This window comes from Podarcis gaigeae, assembly GCF_964106915.1.
Source record: "Podarcis gaigeae genome assembly, chromosome: 9".
NCBI lineage: Eukaryota > Metazoa > Chordata > Lepidosauria > Squamata > Lacertidae > Podarcis > Podarcis gaigeae.
Genome location: NC_139685.1, coordinates 16,660,166 through 16,684,667, shown reverse-complemented (window position 1 = coordinate 16,684,667; position 24,502 = coordinate 16,660,166). Strand labels below are relative to the sequence as shown.

At 42.3% G+C, this 24,502-nt stretch overlaps 1 long non-coding RNA gene across 1 annotated transcript in view; it reads right to left on the bottom strand.

Annotated features, from left to right (window-relative positions):
• Positions 1 to 24,502, bottom strand: part of LOC310852181 — a 110,531-nt gene that overhangs the window by 14,753 nt on the left and 71,276 nt on the right. The gene's annotated exons all lie outside the window — the stretch shown is intronic.

The window sequence follows — 24,502 nt, the reverse complement described above, 5'->3', positions numbered from 1 at the left end:
CGTGCAGTGCAGGCTTCAGTAGCCCACTCCTGGCAACACTCTGTCTTCATAGATTAATAATGGGATCTTGTTTAATAATCAGTCCAAATCAGTCATGTTTTATTTCCTCCCCGGAGGACCAATTGCTTATCTCATCAAAAGGAGGGTGATTCTCCTTCTCTCTCTTTCTGTCAGATGATATGATCATTATCTGGACACACACTACATCAGCAAAGAGCGCTGAGCTCCTAGCCTCGCTGGTGGTGTAGAGATTCAAAATTCATGTTTATCATATGTGGGAAGATTAATGCACTAACTAGCTTCAAGCACTGCATTAGCACTAAAGTCCATTAATTCTAATTATGTTTTGCATATAGAGAATATTAAAATGTTTAAATTAATAAAGGAGAAGGGCCAGCCTTTTGGCTCAGCTGCTGAATGCTAATGCAGTTTGCGGTGCAGGAGGTGATCTGTGTTGTGCAAAGAGGACTCCCCAGGCCTGTGGAGAACGAGTACACAAATCCTTCTGGAGGATATGTGCCAGCCGCCGTCCTCTCACAGCATCTCCCTTCATTAAGCCATCAAGTACCATTTAGATGTACTTCAGAGGAGGGCAGCGAGCTTGGAGAATAAATTGATGTGGAGCTTAATTCTCCCTCATTTTTAAAAAAGAGAGTGGCCTGAGTCCAAGCCTTGTTTGAGACTCCCTTTGACTTCTTATTGTTGAGCCTCAGCAAATATTCTCTGGTTGCATCGAAGTATACAGTGGTACCTTGGTTTATGAACTTAATCCGTTCTGGAAGTCCATTCTTAAACCAAAGCGTTCTTAAACCAAGGTGTGCTTTCCCATAGCAGTTGGGGACTCAATTTACAAATGGAACACACTCAATATGTTCTGCTTCCAAGGCAAAGTTCACAAAGCAAAACACCTACTTCCGGGTTTGCAGCGTTCTTAATCCAAGTTGTTCATAAAGTAAGCTGTTCTTAAACCAAGGTACCACTGTAATATCAATTGAAATTTAATGCAGATTTTCAGGCAGATTTCCTCATGCTGCCCTTCATATAAGAAAATGTGTCAGTCCACCAAAGAAGGGAACCAAAACACCTTTATAGCACAAACAGAACTCTTGTTTGGCACTTGATTATATATTTTTGTGTCCAGAGAGTTGTGGCTATGTGTATCATAGGTTAAACTCAGGGTAATCTCAGTTTCTGACCATGCTGTGGTAGCTTGGGAGCTCTAGGTGGCAATTGCATCCTTTTGGAAACCCAACTGGACCTTCTGCATGAAGTACAGTGGTCAGGTCATCTCTGTCCAAAAAGAGACGTTGATGGTGAACCAGCTGGAGCTGAAAAAAGGCACTCCATTCCATCAAGGTCACCTGAGCCTCCAGTGACAGATATGAATCCAGAAGCAAACCCAGACTGCAAGCCTGCTCCTCAGACGTGAGAACCTGGGAAACATACTGTAATATCTCATAATCCTTTTACAGGATTCACTTTCAGTTTATTAGTAAAGTTATGCATGGTGTGAGGGCTTGAAGGGGAGGGGGATTTTAGGGTCCAGTTACGTGAGTTAATACAGGAGCAAATCTGAGTGGAATCCCCTTTTGGACTGAATTCAGGAGTCAATCCTCAAATTGGTCCTTCAGTTGTACTGTACACTGATGAAGTTCTTCTGTATGAAGAGGACCTTGTCTGCACCCTGCTGGCATGGATGTTGGGAAAGGGGAATGTTCTTCACATGTAGTGAGAATAAACCAATTCTAGGCTTAAGTATTTGAATCAGGCTCTGGTTTAATTAGCCAGCTTTTGATCCCAGACTCCATGTTGGCATTGGACTTGGCTGAAAGCAAACAGAACCCCTGGGTGTGCCATTTTTGCTCTCAGCTGCTCAGATGGAGGTGGCCATGGGCCAAAGATGGAGGAAGGGCGGTGGGCCAAAGTATCACAAATAGCTCTCTTGTTATACTTGACTTTTCACAGTAAAGTAATAAGAGGTGTAGTTAAACACAATTTGATTCTCTGCAGTGCACCTCCTGTCAGCCCACGAGGACACACGCCATGCTATGGAGCTCTTCGGAAGCTAATTACAGTACCGATATGAAAATTATATACTTGGTCATTTCCATTTCTGTCAAAGCTGGAAGTCTTGATAAGATTGCTCTATTTGTGAGTTGCCATCAGCAATGGCATGTTTTTGTTGTTTGTTTCCTTCATGTTTTGAAAAATCTAATGAAATTAGTTGTCCCATTGATTGGCTTTTAATGGAAGGTTTTGTTGCATGCCTCGAGAGTTATTGTAGCAGAGAACATGGCTAACAATTCAAAAAAAAAAAAAAAGGAAACCTAACCATCAAATTAACTAGTGGCTGTATTGTTAGGTTTTGAATACATTTATTCTACAACATTGCCCCCTCAGTTCTAAGTCCACTGTGAAGAGAACATTTTTTAAAAAATAAATAAATAAGAAAACATGTACTATGAAGTACCGTATTTTTTGCTCTATGAGACTCACTTTTTCCCTCCTAAAAAGTAAGGGGAAATGTGTGTGCGTCTAATGGAGCGAATGCAGGCTGCGCAGTGATCCCAGAAGCCAGAACAGCAAGAGAGATTGCTGCTTTCACTGCGCAGTGATCCCTCTTGCTGTTCTGGCTTCTGAGATTCAGAATATTTTTTTCTTGTTTTCCTCCTCCAAAAACTAGGTGCGTCTTGTGGTCTGGTGCGTCTTATAGAGCGAAAAATATGGTATTCATTACGATACGCTAGTCTTTAACCTTCCCCTTGGATGAGGCCTTTCCCTCCCTAAACTTCTTCTGTCATCTCTAGCAGGCCTTTGCCTCTGGAAATAATTACTGTGCTCATTCCCCACTCCCCCCCCCCAAGATGTTTGAAAAAAGAGGGCAAAGGACTGGATCCTCCTATTTTTCTGTCCTCACATTCTTGGAGGATTTATCGCTGCCTTACGGTCCTTCCTGTCATACAAGCTGCTTCCATGGTTGATGTTGAAAGAAATAGCATTGCTTGCTGTGAGATAGACCTGTGAGACATATGCAGCTGATTTACAGTTTGAGGTTGGACTTTATTATATACTCCCTGTCACGGATACAGCCGTTTGTCCTCTGAGCAAATGACTTTTCTCCCATGATACTATGCATATTTTTGTCTTCCCTGTCTTTTAAACCTCAGGATTCATCTATTCATTCCCTTTCTCATACAGTTTGCCCATCTGTCTCCCACTGTCCTTCTGCACGTACCGTTTTTGCTGCATTCGTGGTAGAATGAAGGAATATCTAGTTTAATGAAAACTTACTTTGATAAATAGCAATAATGTACAATACTGTGCAGGTAGGGGTCTAGATCCACAGATCTTAATCTTGAAATTTGCCACTCTATCTTTTGCAAAGTAATGGGGTGGGGGGAGGAGGAGTTTCACAAAATTTATCCAAAGAGAGGAGAAATAATCCAGCTGTTTAATGGAGTACAATTCACAGGATGAGCAAGGTAAACCATCAGCCCGTTGTTTTGAAACACCATTGTGTTACTAATGTTATCGGGGGGGGGGGGTGTTGCAAGCTGCCACATGTTAGAAACTGTCAAAAATTTAAACTACATTCTAATGTAAACATGTTGAAAAGAATGAAAGGAAATGGGAAGTGTAGCATTTCTTGTTTTCCATAATTCCACAGAAATCTCCTTGCAGTTTCTAACCGTTGAAGTTTGGTCGGCCTTAGGGACCAAGACAAGCCCTGCCTTGTGGAACTCCTTGCCAGGTTTGGCAGGAGTTATTCCTGTCTTCTTGTGGATAGTTCCTAACAATGTTATTATTTAGACATGCCTTTGAAATCTGCATTATTATTATTTTGTTGCCAAGCAGGTTTTATGAATGCTGTTACTGATGTCTTTACTGGAGTTTTACTGCTGTTGCTAATTTTGTTCTGTGTACACCTGCCTTCTTGTATTTTTACGAAAGTGCAGTTTATACATATATTTAAACAAACAAACAAACTCAGAGGTGAGTTTTAATTTGCTGCTTGTTGCTGTTTGCTCTGGGAAATACCCCCCCCTTCCTCCTAGTGATAGGGACACAATATTAGTTATTAGTTAGTTAGTTAGTTAGTTAGTTAGTTTCATTTATGAATCACTCCTTATGAAGCATCTCAAAGTAATTCCACCATAAAATAAAATAAAAATCCAAACCAATTGCACACACACAAACTATTTCAAATCCAATACAGATATGGACCAGGCTAAAAATGTCCACTTTGAAGGTTTGTTGAAAATATTGTTTTCTGAGAAGATTTAGTGAAATTAAACAGAAAATGTATCCTGGGAGAAGACAACACATTTTGCTTCTATGGCATTTCATGAGGAACTCAATGCGGAAATGTATTTATGATGAAAGGAAGTAGCTGTACGTATCCACCCTGAAACATTTCTGCAGTATGCTGCTGTCATGTAAAATAGGGACTTGCACCTGTGAATGGGCCATGACAGATCAAATGTTGCACAATGAACTTTTATAGTACCTCATAAACACAGTGTGTTTCAATAGTTGTAAATTATCAACTGTAGAGTGACACTCGGGGTTGCAGATGTTCCCACATGTGTTCAGAGAACATACAATGAGTGTTCTGAGATAAATAGACTACGGCTGTCTACCACTGGGGTGCTCCTTGAATGTACATCGAGACATCGGGGACACGGGTAGCGCTGTGGTCTAAACCACTGAGCCCCTTGGGCTTGCCAATCGGAAGGTTGGCAGTTTGAATCCCGACAATGGGGTGAGCTCGTGTTGCTCTGTCCCAACTTCTGCCAACCTAGCAGTTCGAAAGCATGCCAGTAGATAAATAGGTACCGCTGCGGCGAGAAGGTAAATGGCATTTCTGTGCACTCTGGTTTTGATCCCGTTGCGCCAGAAGCGGTTTAGTCATGCTGGCCTCATGATGTGGGAAGCTGTCTGTGGAGAAACACCGGCTCCCTTGGCCTAAAAGCGAGATGAGCGCCACAACCCCAAATGCCTTTGACTGAACTTAACCGTCCAGGGGTGCTTTACCTTTTACCTTTTCCGTGTTCAGACCTTTAAACCTACCCCTTAAATAAATTCAAACAAGACTCAAATTTTGGTTTTTGGCAGAATTTAGGCCACAACTTTATTGATTACATCAAGTGAGTGGTTGCATAGGCTGTGGTTTGACTAGCTCCTTGCACCGTTGCAGGTAGCGCTGACCCAGGGCACCAGCATAGGTCAGCCTAGGGTGAACACCTGGATAAGTGGAAAGTTGGGAACAGGCTATTTCCGCCACCCAAATGCCCCCCTGGACTCAGGCATGGGCACAACCCCTCTCAGGGTTGACCAAACCATTGAGTCCCTGGATTCCTTTAATGGAATACCCTTCACATAGGGATGGCGAGAGCATTCTCCCATCCCTATCACCTGAACCAGAGCCTATCCGCAACCTTACAAGTTGTGACGATTTGCTACGCGGCAGGTGAAACCCAAATGGCAACAGTCAATCAGCAGGAAAATTCCTGCTATGCCCCTGTCCCAACGACAGACAACACATGATGGCATATCAAGGTCAAGCGCTCAAGCCCTAAAAGTAGGGAGAGGTGGGCAGGTGTTCCAAATTCACACACCAAGAGAGGAAGCTCAAGGTCACGTGCATATATATATATAGGTCCCTTGATCCATTTAGCCTGCATCCCATTGGCCTGATTAAACCCTGCATCAAGGGACCTACCAATTGGGTGCTGTGGCTAACCAATCTTACCCACCTACAACGCAGGGTTTGGTTGCCAAGTCTCACCACAACACATGCCCTCATTAAGGGAGGACCCGATTTACACTGAGCACATGGAAGCAAGGAGGAAATAGCTGCCTAGCACATCAGTGGGGATGTAACTACAGGACCTGACCAGATGATGCACAGAGATGTGTATATTCACCTTAAGTATACCACTACCAACAAAAAAATACTGTTACATGCTGTATTTTGTTTTTTTTGTCTTCATAGCATCAGTGGAAATTTATATCTTAAACTCTTCCATTTTTGCTCTCTTCATTTCCAGCCAAATGGAACAAGATATTCCTGGTGTGTCCTATTCAGAAGTGCCCCAGAGAGATACGCAATGGCAGCTGATCAGCTCATCTGCATATTCAAGCCAGGAATCTGGCACACTATTAGAAGGACTGCTACACATACCAGTAAAAAATGCCGGTGTGAGAGAAGCAAATGATGGAGTGAACATGGGAGATGGGAGAAAGAAGCCTGATGCAATTCAACAGGATAGCATGATTTAGAAGGTGATTGAAGCCAATGCATGAAACAAAATCCCGTATCAATTATATTATCATATTTTAAGTACAATATTCTCAGAAATCTATAGTAAATCCAAATGTGAAACGGACACTTTTCCTCCCAAAAACGCAATCTTGAATTACAAACTTGAAGCTTATGCTTAACATTCCAACACTTGGGGAGAAGAAAGCTTCCTAATTTACTTTATTTCTTCAAAAACCGTTTTGATGTGGTTGTTGTTTTATAACAAGTAGTGTATAAATTTCACGAAATAATTAAAATAATTTGGTATTAATGTGTTTTCTCTTCTTCCTTTAAATGACCACCCCACTCACCCTTAAAAATGCTCTCCATGATGGTGACAAAACACCTCTTTTCCTTCACATTTTCTCCTCAAATAATTCCTTTGTGAATTCCTTGTCTAAGCACATCTACTCAGAAATAGATCCTGCTGAATTCAGTGGAGTTTACTCTCAGGTAAATAGAATTGCAGTGTTAATACCTGTTTCACAGTTATCTGAAAGCTTGAACCTTTAAATTTAACAGGACTTACTTCTGAGTAAACCCCAGCTATCATGACTATTAGACAAGGATTATGGGAGCACAAAACAGCTGAACAACATTAAGAAAAGGAAAAGAAAGTAAGCTCTTACAATTCAGAGAGAAGTAAGGAGATAGAGAGAAAGTCTAGAACACTTTTCCCCAGCCCGTGCACTACTTTTAAAAAAGATGGGACAGTTTTTGGGTCTAGAGTTTTGAAATGGAAAAGGGATTTGTGTTAGTTCTGGTGCTATTATCACTGTATTTTGTTTCCCTGCTTATTTAACTTATATGCAGAATTCATCATGCGAAAGGCTGGGCTGGATGAATCCCTAGCCGGAATTAAGATTGTCGGAAGAAATATCAACAACCTCAGATATGCAGATGACACAACCTTGATGGCAGAAAGTGAGGCAGAATTAAAGAACCTTTTAATGAGGGTGAAAGAGGAGAGCGCAAAATATGGTCCGAAGCTCAACATCAAAAAAACGAAGATCATGGCCACTGGGCCCATCACCTCCTGGCAAATAGAAGGGGAAGAAATGGAGGCAGTGAGAGATTTTACTTTCTTGGGCTCCATGATCACTGCAGATGGTGACAGCAGCCATGAAATTAAAAGACGCCTGCTTCTTGGGAGAAAAGCAATGATAAACCTAGACAGCATCTTAAAAAGTAGAGACGTCACCTTGCCAACAAAGGTCCGTATAGTAAAAGCTATGGTTTTCCCAGTAGTGATGTACGGAAGTGAAAGCTGGACCATAAAGAAGGCTGATCGCCAAAGAATTGATGCTTGTGAATTGTTGTGCTGGAGGAGACTCTTGAGAGTCCCATGGACTGCAAGAAGATCAAACTGATCCATTCTGAAGGAAATCAGCCCTGAGTGCTCACTGGAAGGACAGATCGTGAAGCTGAGGCTCCAATACTTTGGCCACCTCATGAGAAGAGAAGACTCCCTGGAAAAGACCCTGATGTTGGGAAAGATGGAGGGCACAAGGAGAAGGGGACGACAGAGGACGAGATGGTTGGACAGTGTTCTCGAAGCTACCAGCATGAGTCTGACCAAACTGCAGGAGGCAGTGGAAGACAGGAGTGCCTGGCGTGCTCTGGTCCATGGGGTCATCAAGAGTTGGACATGACTAAACGACTAAACAACAACAACAACATCACTGAAGGAAGAAACAATGACCAAGAAACAGTCATGATGCGGCCGAATATATCAGACCCTGATTTGAAGTAACCATCCAAAACTTCAGCTCCAAGTTTCAAGTCTATGCATCTTCAAGGACATTAGAAAATAAATCCCAATTTGATTTCCCCATTTCTCATTGTGCTTGTGGTGTAGTTAATGGATATTTCAACTTCTTATATATACACCCACACCAACACATATTCAGTTTTCTGGTTCACCGAAAAGCCTTTCCACTGAGCATTTTTATTTCCTTTTTATGTTCTCCTTTCTGATATCTTGAACCTCCTCTCTTCTCTGCTATCATCCATGCAGACTGTTAGACTCAGGCAGAACGAATATCTGAATAACTGAATTATAGCCTTGCCAAAAATAGTGATAGAAAAGATAAGTCTATCTCTCTGAAGCAATCTTGATTTTAAAATTGATATATACTTCTCCATAGTTCCTTTTGTGTTGGTGAAAGGGAGGACGGAGCAAGGAGCAAGGCTGGAACACAACAGACTCTAGGATTAAAAAATCCACAAGGGTGGAACCAAGTACAAAACACAGAACCAGAAACAAGAACAAATCTCCTGGCTCTGTCAGACCCAAGAGTCAGAGAATGACGTTGGCTGCTAGATCAAAGGGACACTTGGCTCTGTAATAACAAGGACCCAATTAGAAAGTAGCTCGGCAGCCCCCACTGCATTAATGTAATTTGGACTCCATGTGAAAAACTGAATTTGAATCTAATGTCACAATTTCCCATCAAGGATCTTCTCTGTTTTGTTTTATTTGAATTCTGGGCCTTTTGTGCTCTGTTTATGTCTGGGGTTTAATACTGCAGATTGTTTCCTTAAGTCCTGGGACTTTGGGTAACGATCTCCTTTTCCTTTTCATGCTTGTGTTATTAACCAATCTAATACCTTTATTGGAAATGTTTCTGCTTGACATTTTGTGTTTGACTGACTTTTGTTTGTTGCCAATTGTCATAAGGCAAGGACTGCAACACATGCCGGTAGCAACATATGCCTTTTTGGGCTCTGAATAGGGTTCTCATACAGAAAAAAATAATAATAATTCAAAAATCAAATGATCCATAACATATTATGTTGTCATTTAAAAAACAGCATCAAAACAGTAACATTTTTCATGCTCATAATAAATTTTGTTCCCCAAGGCTCAATCTAACATTTTCTGCCCATGTTTGGAAATATAATGAGGAAAACATTTATTCTATTAATTGGCTCAGCTATTTTTGTTTGGAACGCTAATGATTTTCGCGGCATATGTGCTTCAAGTCCTAGCTCTGCAAAGACTTTGATATTTATTGCTGTGCAGTACTTTCTTTCACCATGTAGAAATGGTCTGTGTTGTTTTCCTCCATCATTCTGCCTCCTCAATTATTTACAGCACTAACAAACACTTTTCTTCAAGGACAACACTAACAGGAGAGCTACGTTGGGGCTATTACCCAGAGAAGGGAGGGTTAACTGTCTTCTCAATGGTTAGATGCAAGTATCCACCATCCTACAACCTCAAATTGACCTGAGGTACTTCAATGCAGATTCCAGATTTTTCTTCAAGAGCTTAATCAAAGCAAAATATTAAACATCTCTTCCTTCATAAAGAAAAGAAAAAATGAGTTCAGCTTTTAAGATTCAGATACAGTCTTCTTTTGGATTTATAAGCAAATTAAACAAAAAAACAAAAATCTCAAAGCAGATTAAAGGTAAAGGGACCCCTGACTGTTAAGTCTAGTTGCAGACGACTCTGGGGTTGCGGTGCTCATCTCATATTACTGGCCAAGGGAACCGGCGCTTGTCCACAGACAGTTTTTCCGGGTTATGTGGCCAACATGACTAAGCTGCTTCTGGCGAACCAGAGCAGCACACGGAAACGCCATTTACCTTCCCGCCAGAGTGGTACCTATTTATCTACTTGCACTTTGACATGCTTTCAAACTGCTAGGTTGGCAGGAGCTGGGACTGAGCGACGAGAGCTCACCCCATTGTGGCGATTTGAACTGACGACCTTCTGATCGGCAAGCCCTAGGCTCTGTGGTTTAGACCACAGCACCACCCACGTCCTGCGCAAAGCAGGTTACATAGTAGTATAACATAATCAAAAAGAGCAGTAACAACAGACTTGAAAGACAATAAAATTATTGTTGGTCACTGCTAATTTGTAGATGGCACCAGGATTTTTATGGAACATAACCACTTTCAAGAAGTCAGCTTGTGAGGCAAAGTGTGATCTCTGGTGCCCCATCATGCCATCTGCCATTCTGCAGTTGCCTCTTATAGAAGCTCTGTGAAATGCAGGAGAGTATGGGGCACATAGACTACACAAAACACTAGCCAGGCTTCAGTGTTGCCCCATATTAACTGGGTACATGCCCTACAGTAGCCTTCTAGCAGGGGAAACTTAGTAATGGTGGAGAATTTGTCTTTCAGCAAAGCTTCTTCTCCATTACTGATCTTCTCTCTGAGGAACCCCTTGCTAGGCTTCTGAGTAATCCTAGGGATTATTCAAACACAGTTTAAAAACCACTAGTTAAAAAGTAATCAAAATTTAACAGCTTTGATTTGCATGATTCTTTTGTATTTTTATTCCATCTAGTACAGGTATCTTGTACTTTGAACTAATTCTGAGATTGTGCGCTGATTTCTTAAAACCTTTTTGGTTTACTCAAGGTTAGTACTGCATCTGGGGTAGGGGGATGGAGAGATCCAGCACACATGGCAGGTTATGGCTATCTCCTGATGTGATCATAAATATATTTATTTGCTTTTTTATTGTTTTAATTGTTTTAATGCTACCATATTAACACATTCTCAGGGTGAGTTGCTTAATTGAAAGGAAGAGCCATCCTACACAAGAGAAGTAGGCAGGGGTCCTGGGACTGGGACTATTCCACTTCAGACTGCAGACAGAGGATTGCATTTGCATGCTCCATCATTAAGAAAGAAGGGGGAAAATATATTGTGCATAGAGAAATCTAGCCCATCAAGGAGAAAACAAACCAGATCATTTCCCCTGTTAGGCTATCCCATATTGGGCTAACTCTCATGGGCACAGATTTTTGCGAATGCCACTTTTGGCACTAGAGTCCCATAGGAAAAATGAATGTTGGCATCCACTCTATGTATATGCCTGAAGGACTTTAAAGAGGGGAAAGGAAATTAAACACAGCTGCGTGCTCAGGTCTTCCAACAAAGTTTACAAAACTGTCTTAGAGGGAAATGTATGTGTTATTTATGTTTGGTTCAAGCTGCAATTTATGCTGGAAGGAGACACAAATACTAGATCAGCCTGGTCATGCATTCAGCTAAAATAATGCTCTCCACCAAACAATGCCAATGCAACAGACGGTTTTCATAGCTTTTGTTTGTTTTCCACCGTACAACCCATAATTTTCATGCAGAGGGAAACAGTTACATGTTAAGCAATTTCTTTTGCCCTGAATGAATCGGAATTGTGAACTCCCTTGGTGACCAATCAGTTCTGCTTCCTTCTTCAGCAGTTCTACCATCATGTTGAAGGAGCTGTCCGTAGAATTCCTTGGCTGATTTGTTTTGCCGTTCAGCCTGTTTCCCAGCCATGCTCCATGCCAGGAGATTGCAAGTATGGACAAAATGACTGTGGTCATTAGTCTCATTCCTTGTATTACCTGCAAGGCATTCCTAAATGGATGCCACAGAACAATCTATTATTTTCTGGCAACCAGAAGTGGCTATAAACCATGTTACCATCTCCATTGTTCACAAATAAAAAAATAAATGCCTGGATACTTATTTTTTTGGCATGTAATTACGTACAGGTGTCAGCAAGCACATGATGGCATGCTGGACTGCTGGGATAAGATGTGAGAGAAGATGGACTTCCTTCTCCTGTTTCTACTGAACAGATGTCCTAGGCAGTTTCTGCAGGGCTACCCATCTAAGCCTTTTGTTACCTGGCACCCCTGGCTAATGGCATGAATCCTACTGACTTTTGAGTGGGCACCCAGCCATTCTTCCAGATGGATGTGACTGCAGGCGGCCCAAGGAACATTCATGTGGACGTAATATCTTCTGTAATGGCTGTAATCCCAAACTGGGCAAAATGTGGTAGGTTGTTTGTTCCTTCCTTAATTCCTGAAGTGGTTGCTAAAGTATTATTGTGCATCCATCTTCAAACGGCTTGTTAATCCATCATTAAGTTGGATTTGCTGTGCAGTTATGAAACGAAAACAAAACGAAACCACATTTACACAGACACGTTAAGCCAACATTCTACCCTTTAGAAACATAGCACATGGGATTTTCCTCCAACAGCATTGTTCACTTCCAGAACATTTCTGAGTTTAAGCAGTTACTTTTAGAAGTGCCAATGAAATTTGGTTTGAGCCAAATTTATATGCCAGATTTCTGGTATCCTCCTTCCACACTGGAATCAGAGGTGAAGCTGGAATCTGTCTATGGGCCCATGGATTTCAGACCTGCCTTGGCCTTTGCTATTCCCTCCCTGAACATCCAGGAGAAGTCTTCACAGCTGGTCTTCATTCACAGATGCACCAGAGCCTTTGTGCAAGTGTCAATGTCTAGTTTGTGCATAAGCCATGATACGAGATGACGACCATGTAGGAACAACAAGTAGAATTGCTGGCAAATACAAAAAAAAAAAAATATCATAATTTAAGCACAAACTAGAAGATTCCAGGTTGAGAAAAAAGCTGGGGCGGGGGGGGGGGGGATAAGGTAAAAAAATTTGGAGCACATGTGTGTTTTTCTACACTTGCCTAGCCATCACACTTCACCTAAAGTGAAACTTCAAGATGGACTTAAAAGTGACTGCTTGTGAATCTGAGAAATTAAAAAGACAGGCAAAAAGAGTTTCTGTAAGGCTAATGTTTGTTTCTTTGTTTTTCCCCAGGGTACAGTTGTGCCAGACGTTTTTACTACTAAGGCCTGGGGTTTCTTGGTGGGTGGGGGGCATTTTTTAGGCATTGCTAACATTCTTCTTAATATAAACAGTTTGCACATATAAGCTCCTGAAATTTTGTTCCCTTCTGCTGGGCAACAGCCTGAGAAGCAGTGACACCTGCATTTCTAGAAAGAGCAACATCGGATGACCTTCAGAAAGACAGTCCAATAACCTGTTAAGGTCTCAAGGTCATTACTTGCCCAGGTGCATCCATCTTTATATTTACAGCTTCAGCCTAGTTCCAGCGAAATGTGTCAAGGGTAAGAGAATGTTCAGAGACAGTAACAAGCACAGATCTGTGGGTGTTTCATGGTAACATGCCATTTGCCTCATCCCTGAGGAGAAATAAGATGCTTCTGTCGAGGGCTTTATTGAATCTGCTGGTGATCATTGAGCAGCAACTACCAAATGTTTTATTCCTCCATTCCTGTGGCTTAAGTATCCTTGCTTGGACTTTGGATATATATATATATATATATATATATATATATATATATATATATATACCCTCAGAAACCCCAAGGATAAAATCCAGTTGGAAAACCAAGGGATCTATGAAATACCCTGCAAAGTCTGCCCAGCCACGTACATTGGACAAACAAACAGACGAATAAATGCACGTATCGCAGAACACAAGAATGCCGTCAAAAAAGAAGAAAAAACTTCCTCTCTTTTCCAACACATGAAAGAAACAGGACACGAAATTAATTTTGCAGATTCCAAATTGCTCTTTAACACGGAACATCACCACAAGAGAATAATCATGGAAGCCATCGAGATAGAGAAACACCCTCACAACATGAACAAGCGTGACGACACATCCCGCTTGCCAGACATCTGGAAATTAGCCCTCCCCACAAAAACTGACACCAGATCCAGAGGCACACAGAACGCCAACACCAATCAACCACACCAGACCCAAACCCAGACCCTCTCCACAGATGAATTACTGACACCATCCAGTAGCCAATCCATGGTGGCACCTCCGGATGCTACACCCCCCTGCAATCCCTACACAGATCTGGCTGACACAAGCCACAAAACCACAGCTCGCCCCTATACACGAAGCCAAGCCAAAGCACAACTAAGTGCAATACAGCCATCTTCTCAGGAAAACTCTTCACAAAGTTCAAGAGGTCAAGACACAAAGACTTTAGCAACTAATCCACACCTAATGACCCACCTAAGTGGTACTCAGGATATCACTCAAGAAATCACTCAAGGTATCTCTCAAGTAATTAAGGAACAAAAGAAGAAAAGGCACACTAGCCTGGGAACTTCCTCTCTGCCCAGAACATTGGAGGCTAGACACCACACCCCCTCTACAGTATTTATAGGAACTCAAACATTGAGATCCCGCTCTGTTCCAGTAACAAGAAGCCGAAAGCACCAGCCTGAAGATGACGAGTGAGACCTCGTCGAAACGTCGCCTAGACACCCCAACTTTTACACGGGAAGACACCCGAGGACACCAAAACCATATATATATATATATATAGTTTGAAGATGCAGGACTAATTCCTCTGAGTCATGAGATGCACTGAAGTGAAAAGAAGAAGAAACCACATTTTCATTTCAGTGTTCCAAAGAACAAGTTCCTTTGTAAAGGAGGACGTACAGCATTCTGACCTTCTGCTGGGAAAGCGATTTTGAAGAGGCATGTTGCCAGGAAGAAAAGGTGACTTGGGGGTGCAAGGAGTCTCTGGACTGACAATTTATCACCGAGAGAGCACGCGTTATAAATCATCCCTCAAAGGAAGATGCATATGCAAAAAATAATTAGTGCCAAACTTATCTGAATACATGTCATTGCCCTTTATAAAGAATAAGGCTGGATGACTAAGAGAAAGAGAGAGTAGACTCACAGCTTTGGGACTGCCTGCTTCTTTTGATACAAAAAAAAAAACATTTCAAGGAAATGAAAAGTCTGTGGGATACGGACCCTCCTTAAAGGAGAAGGCTGGCTTGGTTTTGGTGCCTTAAAACCCACAGAAAGAATGGCAAGCTCTAACATCAGAGCTTTCAGATGCTGAATGGCTGCATTTGTAGGAAAGAATGACAGGTTTGGCTTGAGTGAAATTGATGGGATTCAAATGACAGGCACAGGTATAGCGTTTGATCTGCCTGGAGCTAGGGTGCTGCTGACATCCATTGTTTTCCATTTGCAAATTGAAAACTACATGTTTTCTGATGCACCTAACTATTTGTTGGGGGGATGGTGGCAGGCTAGTCATATTGTTTCTTTCCCACCTACTTCACACTGAATAGTGGAATGGAATGCTAGATGGTCTGCAGTGTTGTTTAAATCAATTAATCTTCTGAACTTTGTCACTTTGGGCAGTTTAAAGGTAAAGGGACCCCTGACCATTAGGTCCAGTCGTGACCGACTCTGGGGTTGCGGTGCTCATCTTGATTTATTGGCTGAGGGAGCCGGTGTACAGCTTCTGGGTCATGTGGCCAGCATGACTAAGCCGCTTCTGGCGAACCAGAGCAGCACATGGAAACGCTGTTTACCTTACCACTAGAACGGTACCTATTTATCTACTTGCACTTTGACGTGCTTTCAAACTGCTAGGTTGGCAGCAGCAGCGACCGAGCAACGGGAGCTCACCCCATCGTGGGGATTCGAATCGCTAACCTTCTGATTGGCAAGTCCTAGGCTCTGTGGTTTAACCCACAGCACCACCCGCATCCCTTGGGCAGTTTAGGTGCAGGCAAATAAATTGTTTGGTTTAGCCTGGTGACTCCCTTTAGGCACCTTTTAGGTGATGGGTTGGTCCTGAGGCTCACTTCTTGACTCTGCGGTTTAGGGGGTAAGATAGGGGCATCCTTTGAGGCCAAACTTCCTCATTCACCTGTGGTTCTGCGGTCACAGGGGAAGGTGACAAAACAAGACCTCCTTTCTCACCTTCAAGGTGTGGCCCTGGAATTGGGGCAGGACCCTAATTCCTTAGGCAAGGGCGGGTCACCCAATGGCTGTAGTTATACAGTGAAATTCGTTCCTGCCCCATAATCTTCCCCATCTGCTGATTTTAATTTAAGTGGCCCAGTTCAATCCCAGCTTATGTGTATGCATCTTTATTTGCTTATCGGGACACAAATTCCTGCCCTTTTGAATGGGAAACATGATGCACAATTCAGTTTCTTGCAAACTGGATGTGCTTCAATGACTCATACCTGCATTGCACTGTTTGGAGAGATATCTGTGTTTTTGAATCAGAAACAGGATGTACAATTAAGCGCGGTGTGGGTAGCCGTATAAATGCAAAGTGCAAAAGCGATTTAGATATGCCTTTTCAAATCCAAAGGTACAATGCTACCAGAGATAGCGGTAGAGCAAAGGCAGAGATTTTTGTGGAATAAAGGTACTTTAAATACATCCGTTGTTGGAGTTAATAAAAACAAAGGGAGAGATGAAAACCCCTGCTTATTCGTATGCACGGTTTTATCTCTCCTATTTTACTCCAAAGTCTCCAAACATCATTCTCTGAAAACATAGCCCAATGTCATTATGTTGTAATGCATTTGAGCCAAAAGCTTTACGGCTGCAGCTCCCACATGGCAGTGCTCATGTTTAGCATTGTTTAAATCTATTCCAAGCTATTCTCAGCAAACCTAATTTCTTTCCCCCCCTGCTCTGTGTTTAGTGACATAAACACGGCATATTTTATATGTTTCGTATCCTCTTTTATGGTTCTCTCTGCTTAGTAAAGACGTTGCTTTGGAATTAGCTAATGTAAAGGAAATTAGCTACTTGTGTTGCAGTGAACACTTTGCTTTCATTGGGAGCAAAGATAGTTTTGCCGCAGTAATAAAAACAGACTCACTGTCCTCTTTGATGCCAGGCTCTCCTTCCTCAGGACTAGAACATTTCCCCTGCAGAATTTAAATAAAACTTATTCTTTGCTTTCAGTCACATGACTTCATTTGCAGAAAACGCCAAACTTGGTTCAGTGCAGGTGCTTCTTTCAACAATAAATTTGGTGACATGGATGGGTTTCCTGGAAGGCTTAGAAGGAGGTACCTCTCATCAAATTACTGCAAAAACTGCAATATCTTTCCCAAACCCTACAAGGCTTTGCTATGAAAATGAAAGCAAAGCAAGCAAGCATTCCATGACAGTGATTTCTTTCTTTCTTTCTTATTGCATTTGCATTCCTCCTTTCCTCCAAGGAGCTCAGGTTGACCTACATGCTTCTCTTCCTCTGCATTTTATCCTTGCAACAACCCTATGAGATGGGTTAGGATGAGAGACAATGACTGGCGAAGTGAACTTCTTGGTTGCATGCAGATTTGAACCCGGGGCTCACAAGTCTTAGTTCAATACTCTAATCATTACATCACAGTGCCACTTTAAAAACCATGAGCTGTAGTAGTAGTAGTAGTAATTTATTATTTGTACCCCGCCCATCTGGCTGGGTTTCCTCAGCCACTCTGGGTGGCTTCCAACAAAGATGAAAAATACATTAAAATGTCACACATTAAAAACTTCCCTAAACAGGGCAATATCAAACCTATCCATTCTTAAGGAAATCAGACCTGAGTGCTCACTGGAAGAACAGATCGTGAAGCTGAGGCTCCAATACTTTGGCCACCTCATGAGAAGAGAAGACTCCCTGGAAAAGACCCTGATGTTGGGAAAGATGGAGGGCACACGGAGAAGGGGACGACAGAGGACGAGATGGTTGGATAGTGTTCTCGAAGCTACCAGCATGAGTTTGACCAAACTGCGGGAGGCAGTGGAAGACAGAAGTGCCTGGCGTGCTCTGGTCCATGGGGTCACGAAGAGTCGGACACGACTAAATGACTAAACAACAACAACAACAACAAACAGGGCTGCCTTCAGATGTCTTCTAAATGTCAGGTAGTTGTTTATCTCTTTGACATCTGATGGGAGGGCTGCTACAGGGCGGGCGCCACTACCAATATAGCAAAAGTAACTTGTCCCATTAGTCCAAGGAATTGGGAAAAATTCCCACCCTTCTCCCCCACTGTGCCCCCTCCCTCAGTCTGACCCTCAAAACTGTCCTGAACACAGAGGTGCAAAATTGAATAAAATATGGGGGGCAAAGGACCTTGACCCTTAGGTGTTGGCTCCTATGACTAAGCAGATGGGGGGGGGAGTAGGATGCATGTGGGAGGAAGGAGAGGAGGGAAAGTTCCATTGCACAAGTGTAAACCTTGCAGTATCTCAAAGAATACATTGTATCCTGTCCAATATGACGCAATGCTTCATTTACACCACCACATCCATGTTCTCAACAATGGAGTAAATTCTTTATCAAGTGTGTTCTCATGGGATAAAATGATGAACCATTTCACATGTTTCTTGCTTAAATGACTAGGCACAATGCAACTACTAGTAGAACAACATGTTTAGTAAGAGTTGTCTTCCTGGTCATGAGTCTTGCAGTGTTTTGGAACTGGGCTTTGTTGGCAGGCTTTGACAGAGGAGGAGGAGAAATAGGGGCCCCCGCTGGATTGTGGAAATCTGGCTTGGAGGAAGAGGGTATCTTTCAAAGTTTGTTGGGACATCTTTGTTGCTTCTGTCCCATTCTGAACATTTTGCCTTGCTCATGAACCCATGCATCACGACTCCTGAATTTTGCATCTACTTCTGAGCCTTTACTGTTACTTGCATGAATAACATTCTCTTTGTTACATTCAAGTAAGAGCCTGTGTGTGTGAGGGGGGAGGGGAGAAGAGTCAGGGCACCTCTGGATCAGGCTAAGATTCCTCCAGGCACACTTGAGGAATTTAATCTTTGCAGATTCCCATACAAAGTGCTCTGATCTGCAACTCTGGAAGTAATACATGCCTCACAACTTAGCTATCTGTCAGATTTCACAATTCTCCAAAAATTCTGATGTAGTTCTCTGATGTTTAAATGTATCAAAATGTGCACTGAGATATGTGTACTTTTGAGAGCAAGCCTTTTAAAAAGATGTTTGAAAGATAATATGCATTTTAAAAATTACTAAAATGTGCATTTATTTAGCATGAATTTTGAATGGATTTAATATGAATTTTGAAGGTTTTTTTTTAAAAAAAACAATAGGTAGTTGCAGAGACTGAATGGAACAAAATTAAATGCAAATGCAAGTGTCATTCAACATAAAAAGACTGATTCATATACTCCTAGCCCTGTGTAGTTTTAATTTTAATATAATGGCCAAGCAGATGGCTGTAGGTGTGTACCTAAATGTGATGGTCTGTACCCAGCATCCATAATAAAACAGAAGTTTTATTTAGTTATAACAGTTTGCAATCTTTGACAACTCTGCCTTCTATGAATTCATCTGCCACTTTTAGAAACAAGCCACCACCCTCACAACATTTGGTAGTGAATCACATACTTTAATTGCACCAATAAGTTAACAGGAACTAGCCGTACTATCAGTAGCATAAAAATATTAGCAGCTTTAGTCACAAAAGTAGTATTGCACATAATAGCATTTTTCCACTACAACCATTACTGCTACTATTGCACACACTGAACACCTAACCTGACTGATGAAAAAGGCACACGGAATGAATTTATTTTTTGTCAGCACACCAAAATAGCACACCCCATTCAGACAGTATGCAAAGCCCATTCAAAATAATTAGTTCATGGTCAATTGGATTCAGAATAAAATGTTTCCGAGGCAAACCTTACTATTGTTCCTTAGCAGCAGTTATAAATCTATTGCTCACAAGCTGTTAACAAAACTGTAGCCTGAGACACCTGCAAAATTTTCGGTGAAATTGTTGTTGTTGTCCAGGAAGGAAGAATGTGTCATTTTCGTTCTCTCTCTGCCTTCCCTGTAAGTTGCCCTTTGATTCTGTTGAAGCTTGGAACATTTATTATTAAAGCTGTAGAGTTAATTTGTCCTTTTCTTATGGTGTCACACTTTGTGTTATTCTTTTCAAATTGTCTCCTCAGGAAAAGGCATTTGATTATCTTGCAGGAGAAAACTTCACTTTCTGTTCTGGCTCTTATGTTTTAGAGACTCCTTAAAAATTGGCCCTTATTTACACTAGAAAGCTTTTGTAGAATTCCTTAATATGTTGCTACTGTCAAGTTCTGTTTTCTTGTATTTGTAAGGTGATGAAGTTTACTGATGACAGAGGTGACTTTAGGGGATGGTGACCAGTTTGGTTGCATTGGGCGCCGAGTCTTGGGCACGCTGCCAGAGATGCCACAACTATGATTTTTACAATGGAGCATGAGAGGTGGGGTCCAGAGCGGGAGTCAGGAACAAGTTGGCAATAAATCACATGGCATCGGTGAAGTTAACTCTTTATTCAGTGGAACAAGGTTGACTCAGGAAGCCAGGCCTAGTGAGCCCAGAACTATTGCCAGTAGATCTTGCCCCAATGAGGCAGTCGTGAGGACTGAAGGTCCCCGCCTTCCCACAGTTGCCTAAGTCTTCTCCTTCCCTGGGTCCTTCCCAAGCAATCTGAGACTTTGTCTTGCCTGCCTTTGCTCCACCATCTTCATACCTCTTCTGGTTCTGGGAGACAGGGGCTTCTTTAGCAGCCTGCTTCTACCACCCTCTTTAGCCTCCTTTACTGCTCTGATTCTGCATTGCTCTCTGCCACAGATTCTTCCTGCTCACCAAACTCTGTTACGTCTTCAGCTTCTGACATACCTTCCTCCCAGGCTGCTCCCTCTTTTCCATCTGACCAGTCATCATCATCCCACCACCAATCCCTGGCTCCGAGCCTTCTTCCCCATCTGATTCCTGCCACCACTCCTCTTCATCCAGCCAGTCCATGGCAGGTGGAAGGACACTGAATTTTGGCATTACAGAGGACACCACTGAAATTTGAGACCCCAAAGTCCACCATTGTTGATGTACCATTTTGGTTGTTTTGATTTGATGGAATGGAAGCAAAATGTGAGTCTTCTGTTTGAAAGAAACACCTGAAGAATCTTGAGGGAAGCAAGCAGAGTTCCAGTAAGACCAGCAAAATTTCACCGGGTGTTTGCCATGCTCCTACTAAAAGGAAAAGCAATAGCCAGTGGAGATTGAATCGAAGTCTTCACAATGGACAAGGTTGAAATAAATGACCTTGATGCTCTTTCTAACCTTACCATTTTCTCATGTTAGGGGAAATAAATGGGAACTCAACTGAGAAGGAGTATTTCGTTTGCAGCTCCTGCAAACTCAGGAGGCATATTTTATATAATCAAATGGGGAAAGATTGTATTTATGAGGCTATAATTCCATCTGGAGATTCCGAGGACCCCATAAAGCCCTTCACTTTCACTCAAAGTTTATGTCCCTAGAACATTTCAGTAGAATGGAGCTCATAATTCAGGGACTTGTGGAAGGCTCCTTTTGCCCATTTTACAAAAAAATTTGCTTTCACTTACTCAGAGAAATCTATTTACCTTTTGGGTGCTCTTACATGTCTTTGAGATCACCTTCACTATTTTATGAAGTGGATACATTCAGTATTTGTATGCACAATAACTTCTGATGTTGTGCACAGAAATAAGGATGATCACACCCAACTATGAGAATAACAACTCGCATCAAGCAGCAATCAGATTTCCCCCCAAAAATAAAAAGCTTCCCCAAATATAGCAAGATATTGTTCACATTTTACATTCTGGACAATTCCTTTCATGCAGATAGACATGGTTGTGATAAAGATCAAGTGACCATATAGGTATCTCCAATATTATTTTATATTAGTCAGATGCTGCAAATATTGAATGAACCCAAGAATGCTCTGGTGGTCTATTCATCTTATCGCACCCATGCCATCTGATAGCAAAACAAAGGCTTAATTAGATTTCCCAGTAATATAATACATTTTGTATACCATTTCTGCTAATTTACATAGTTTTGTATGCATTCCTTGGTGGAAGAATAACACTAAAATATCTGAAAAATATAATAAATTCAAAAATGAGTTGGGTTTTAGTTCATGTACTGTTTCACAAAAGTGTGAACCTGGGAAATCCACATAAAAATATAAAGCAAATGAATTTCTTCCCCACCTCTAGGAAAACATGTTCCCTATCTTAGATTATGCATTTGTGTGTGATAAAGAGAAGGTGCATCTTAACTTGTTCCTCTACCTATTGATGCATAGTAAGTATTGCTCAGAATATGCAAACCTGCCCTGCTACATTTGTCTGAAGCAAAGGTTGATTCATTTAAAAAAGAAGAGGAATAAAGGACAAAAGTAAGATGCTCAACACAGTGTGGCAAATGCACACCTGACTGCATCAGGTCAAGTTGTACAAAGCAATCAGATCTGAAGCTATTTTTGAACACTCATTGCCAGTGGGTTATTACCTGCAAGCGGTGAGTCAGCACAGTTATCCATGGGATATAGTCAGTAGCAGGTGTTCTGCTGCCGGCATATCTCAGTTTAGGATTTATAGGATTCTTTCTTATGTCACGTTAGCTTAGTTCTCTGCTTCCCTGGCCTTGTGCACATGGTCAACAGCCATTCTAAAACCTCAGGGAGGGAAAAACACAATTTCTTCCTCTTTGTGGGTGATAAGATGGTTTGGGGTTACTGAAACAGTTGCAGTTTCAGGAAACAATCATATCTGCAAGCCAGTTAAACCAGCAGACTTAAATTGTAAACTGATATAGGCTGCAATTCTACGCACACTTACACAGGAGTAAATCCCACTGAAAACAGATGGCCTTACTGTGGAATTTAGGTTGAAGTGCAAACAGGAATGTAGGAAGGCAGAGAATTCCATTTTGACCTGCTTTGGCCATAATCAGCACTGTTTCTGTTTCACTGCAGTTTGGTTTCTGCCAAATACTACATTATTCATCCTACTGTTCACTATTTAAGGTAAATTACATAACTATTTATGTAACTAGCATTCATTTGAATGTGAAGGAAACATCAAAGCAATGTATAAAACATGGGTAGGCAAACTAAGTCCCAGGGGCTGGATCCGGCCCAATCACCTTCTAAATCCGGCCCATGGACGGTCCAGGAATCAGCATGTTTTTACATGAGTAGAATGTGTCCTTTTATTTAAAATGCATCTCTGAGTTATTTGTGGGGCATAAGAATTCGTTCATTCCCCCCCTTCAAAATATAGTCCCGCCCCCCACAAGGTCTGAAGGGCAGTGGACTGGCCCCCTGTTGAAAAAGTTTGCTGACCCCTGGTATAAAACAACTCTGCTATTGATTAGGTATAATTTGCGAACTTGACAACAATGGTGTGAAGAAATACTAATAATATTTACGGATTTCCATTCCTGACCATAGATGGACACACAAACTGCACCAGTTTTGGCTTCCTTTTTCTGTTTTTATCAGCATTCCCTGACATCCCTAAATACAAATTACACTGCCTATATCAGATTAAATTGATTTCACTCCATATATTTAGCATTAACTAATAAGGCTTACAGGTGATTAAAATACCCTGGCTGCTTACAAGAATACACACACATAAAGACACATCTACATCTACATGCATACATATATGGCATGCCAGGATGAGTACCTTACTACTCATCCATTCAACAAACAACAAGCAAAAATATAACAGGGTGCTAAGAAGAACTGCATATTCACGCTATCTATGAACATATCAACAAGCTGTCAACTAGCCAGGTCACCCACAGGGCTAGGCACACACATGGAAGGCATGCAATGCAATTAGCTTTTTATTGGCAGAAAAATAACAGCACAGCAATATTCCTGGTTCATCTTAATGAAGGCATTGCTGAAATAAAGCTCCAGTCATGCCCCTCCCCTCTAGCCTCTCACTCTGGATCCATCCCAAGCAGATGAAGGCTGCATTGAGGGGACGGGCTCCTTCTCTAGGCCTGTCTTGTGTGTTGCTCAAAGACATGCAGGACCCTCCTGGAGCAGGGGGTCAGAGAGGGAAGAGAGTCAGAAGGACTGAGACTATTTGCACAGGGGTGTATCTTGCTGCTCTGGCACCTGGAGTGGGAGGGGTAGGACGAGCTGCCCACGGGGCGCCGGGGCAATCTGTCCAAGTTGCCCACAAAGTCTGCTGGAAGACGCAAGCCCTACACTGCCATTTCGGGCAGCACGGGACCCCGAGCCACCGCATCACTTCTCTGATGGCCTGGATCTCGGGCTCGGGCTCGGAGCCAGAGGAGTCTCAGTCTGCACTGGATTCTTTGGCTCAGGTGGCATCTGAACCTAGTCTGAGGCCTGATTCTGAAGAGCCCCAGTCTGCACAGGTTCCCCTGCAGCAAGCACCAGCTGGGCCGAGTCAGGGGCCTGAGCCTGCCCTGGCTCCAGATGTGGGGATTACCTTGTTGCCTTCAGCTGGGCAATCACTTACAGCTGCTCCACTACCAATTGGGTCAGGAGAGGCTGAGGTGGCCTCTGGGTCTAGTAACCCACTGACATCTCCCGAGCTGCAGAGACTGAGGTCTGAGAGAAGGAGAGACCTGAGTACTCGCAGGAGGAATGCTCACCTTCAGGTGAGACAGGGAGGTGAGTCACCGGGGATCAGGACCGGCCATTACCCCAACAGAGATAAAAGGCTGCTGGACCCCGCCCCAGGTTGCGGGAGCAACGTTGCTATTTGCCAG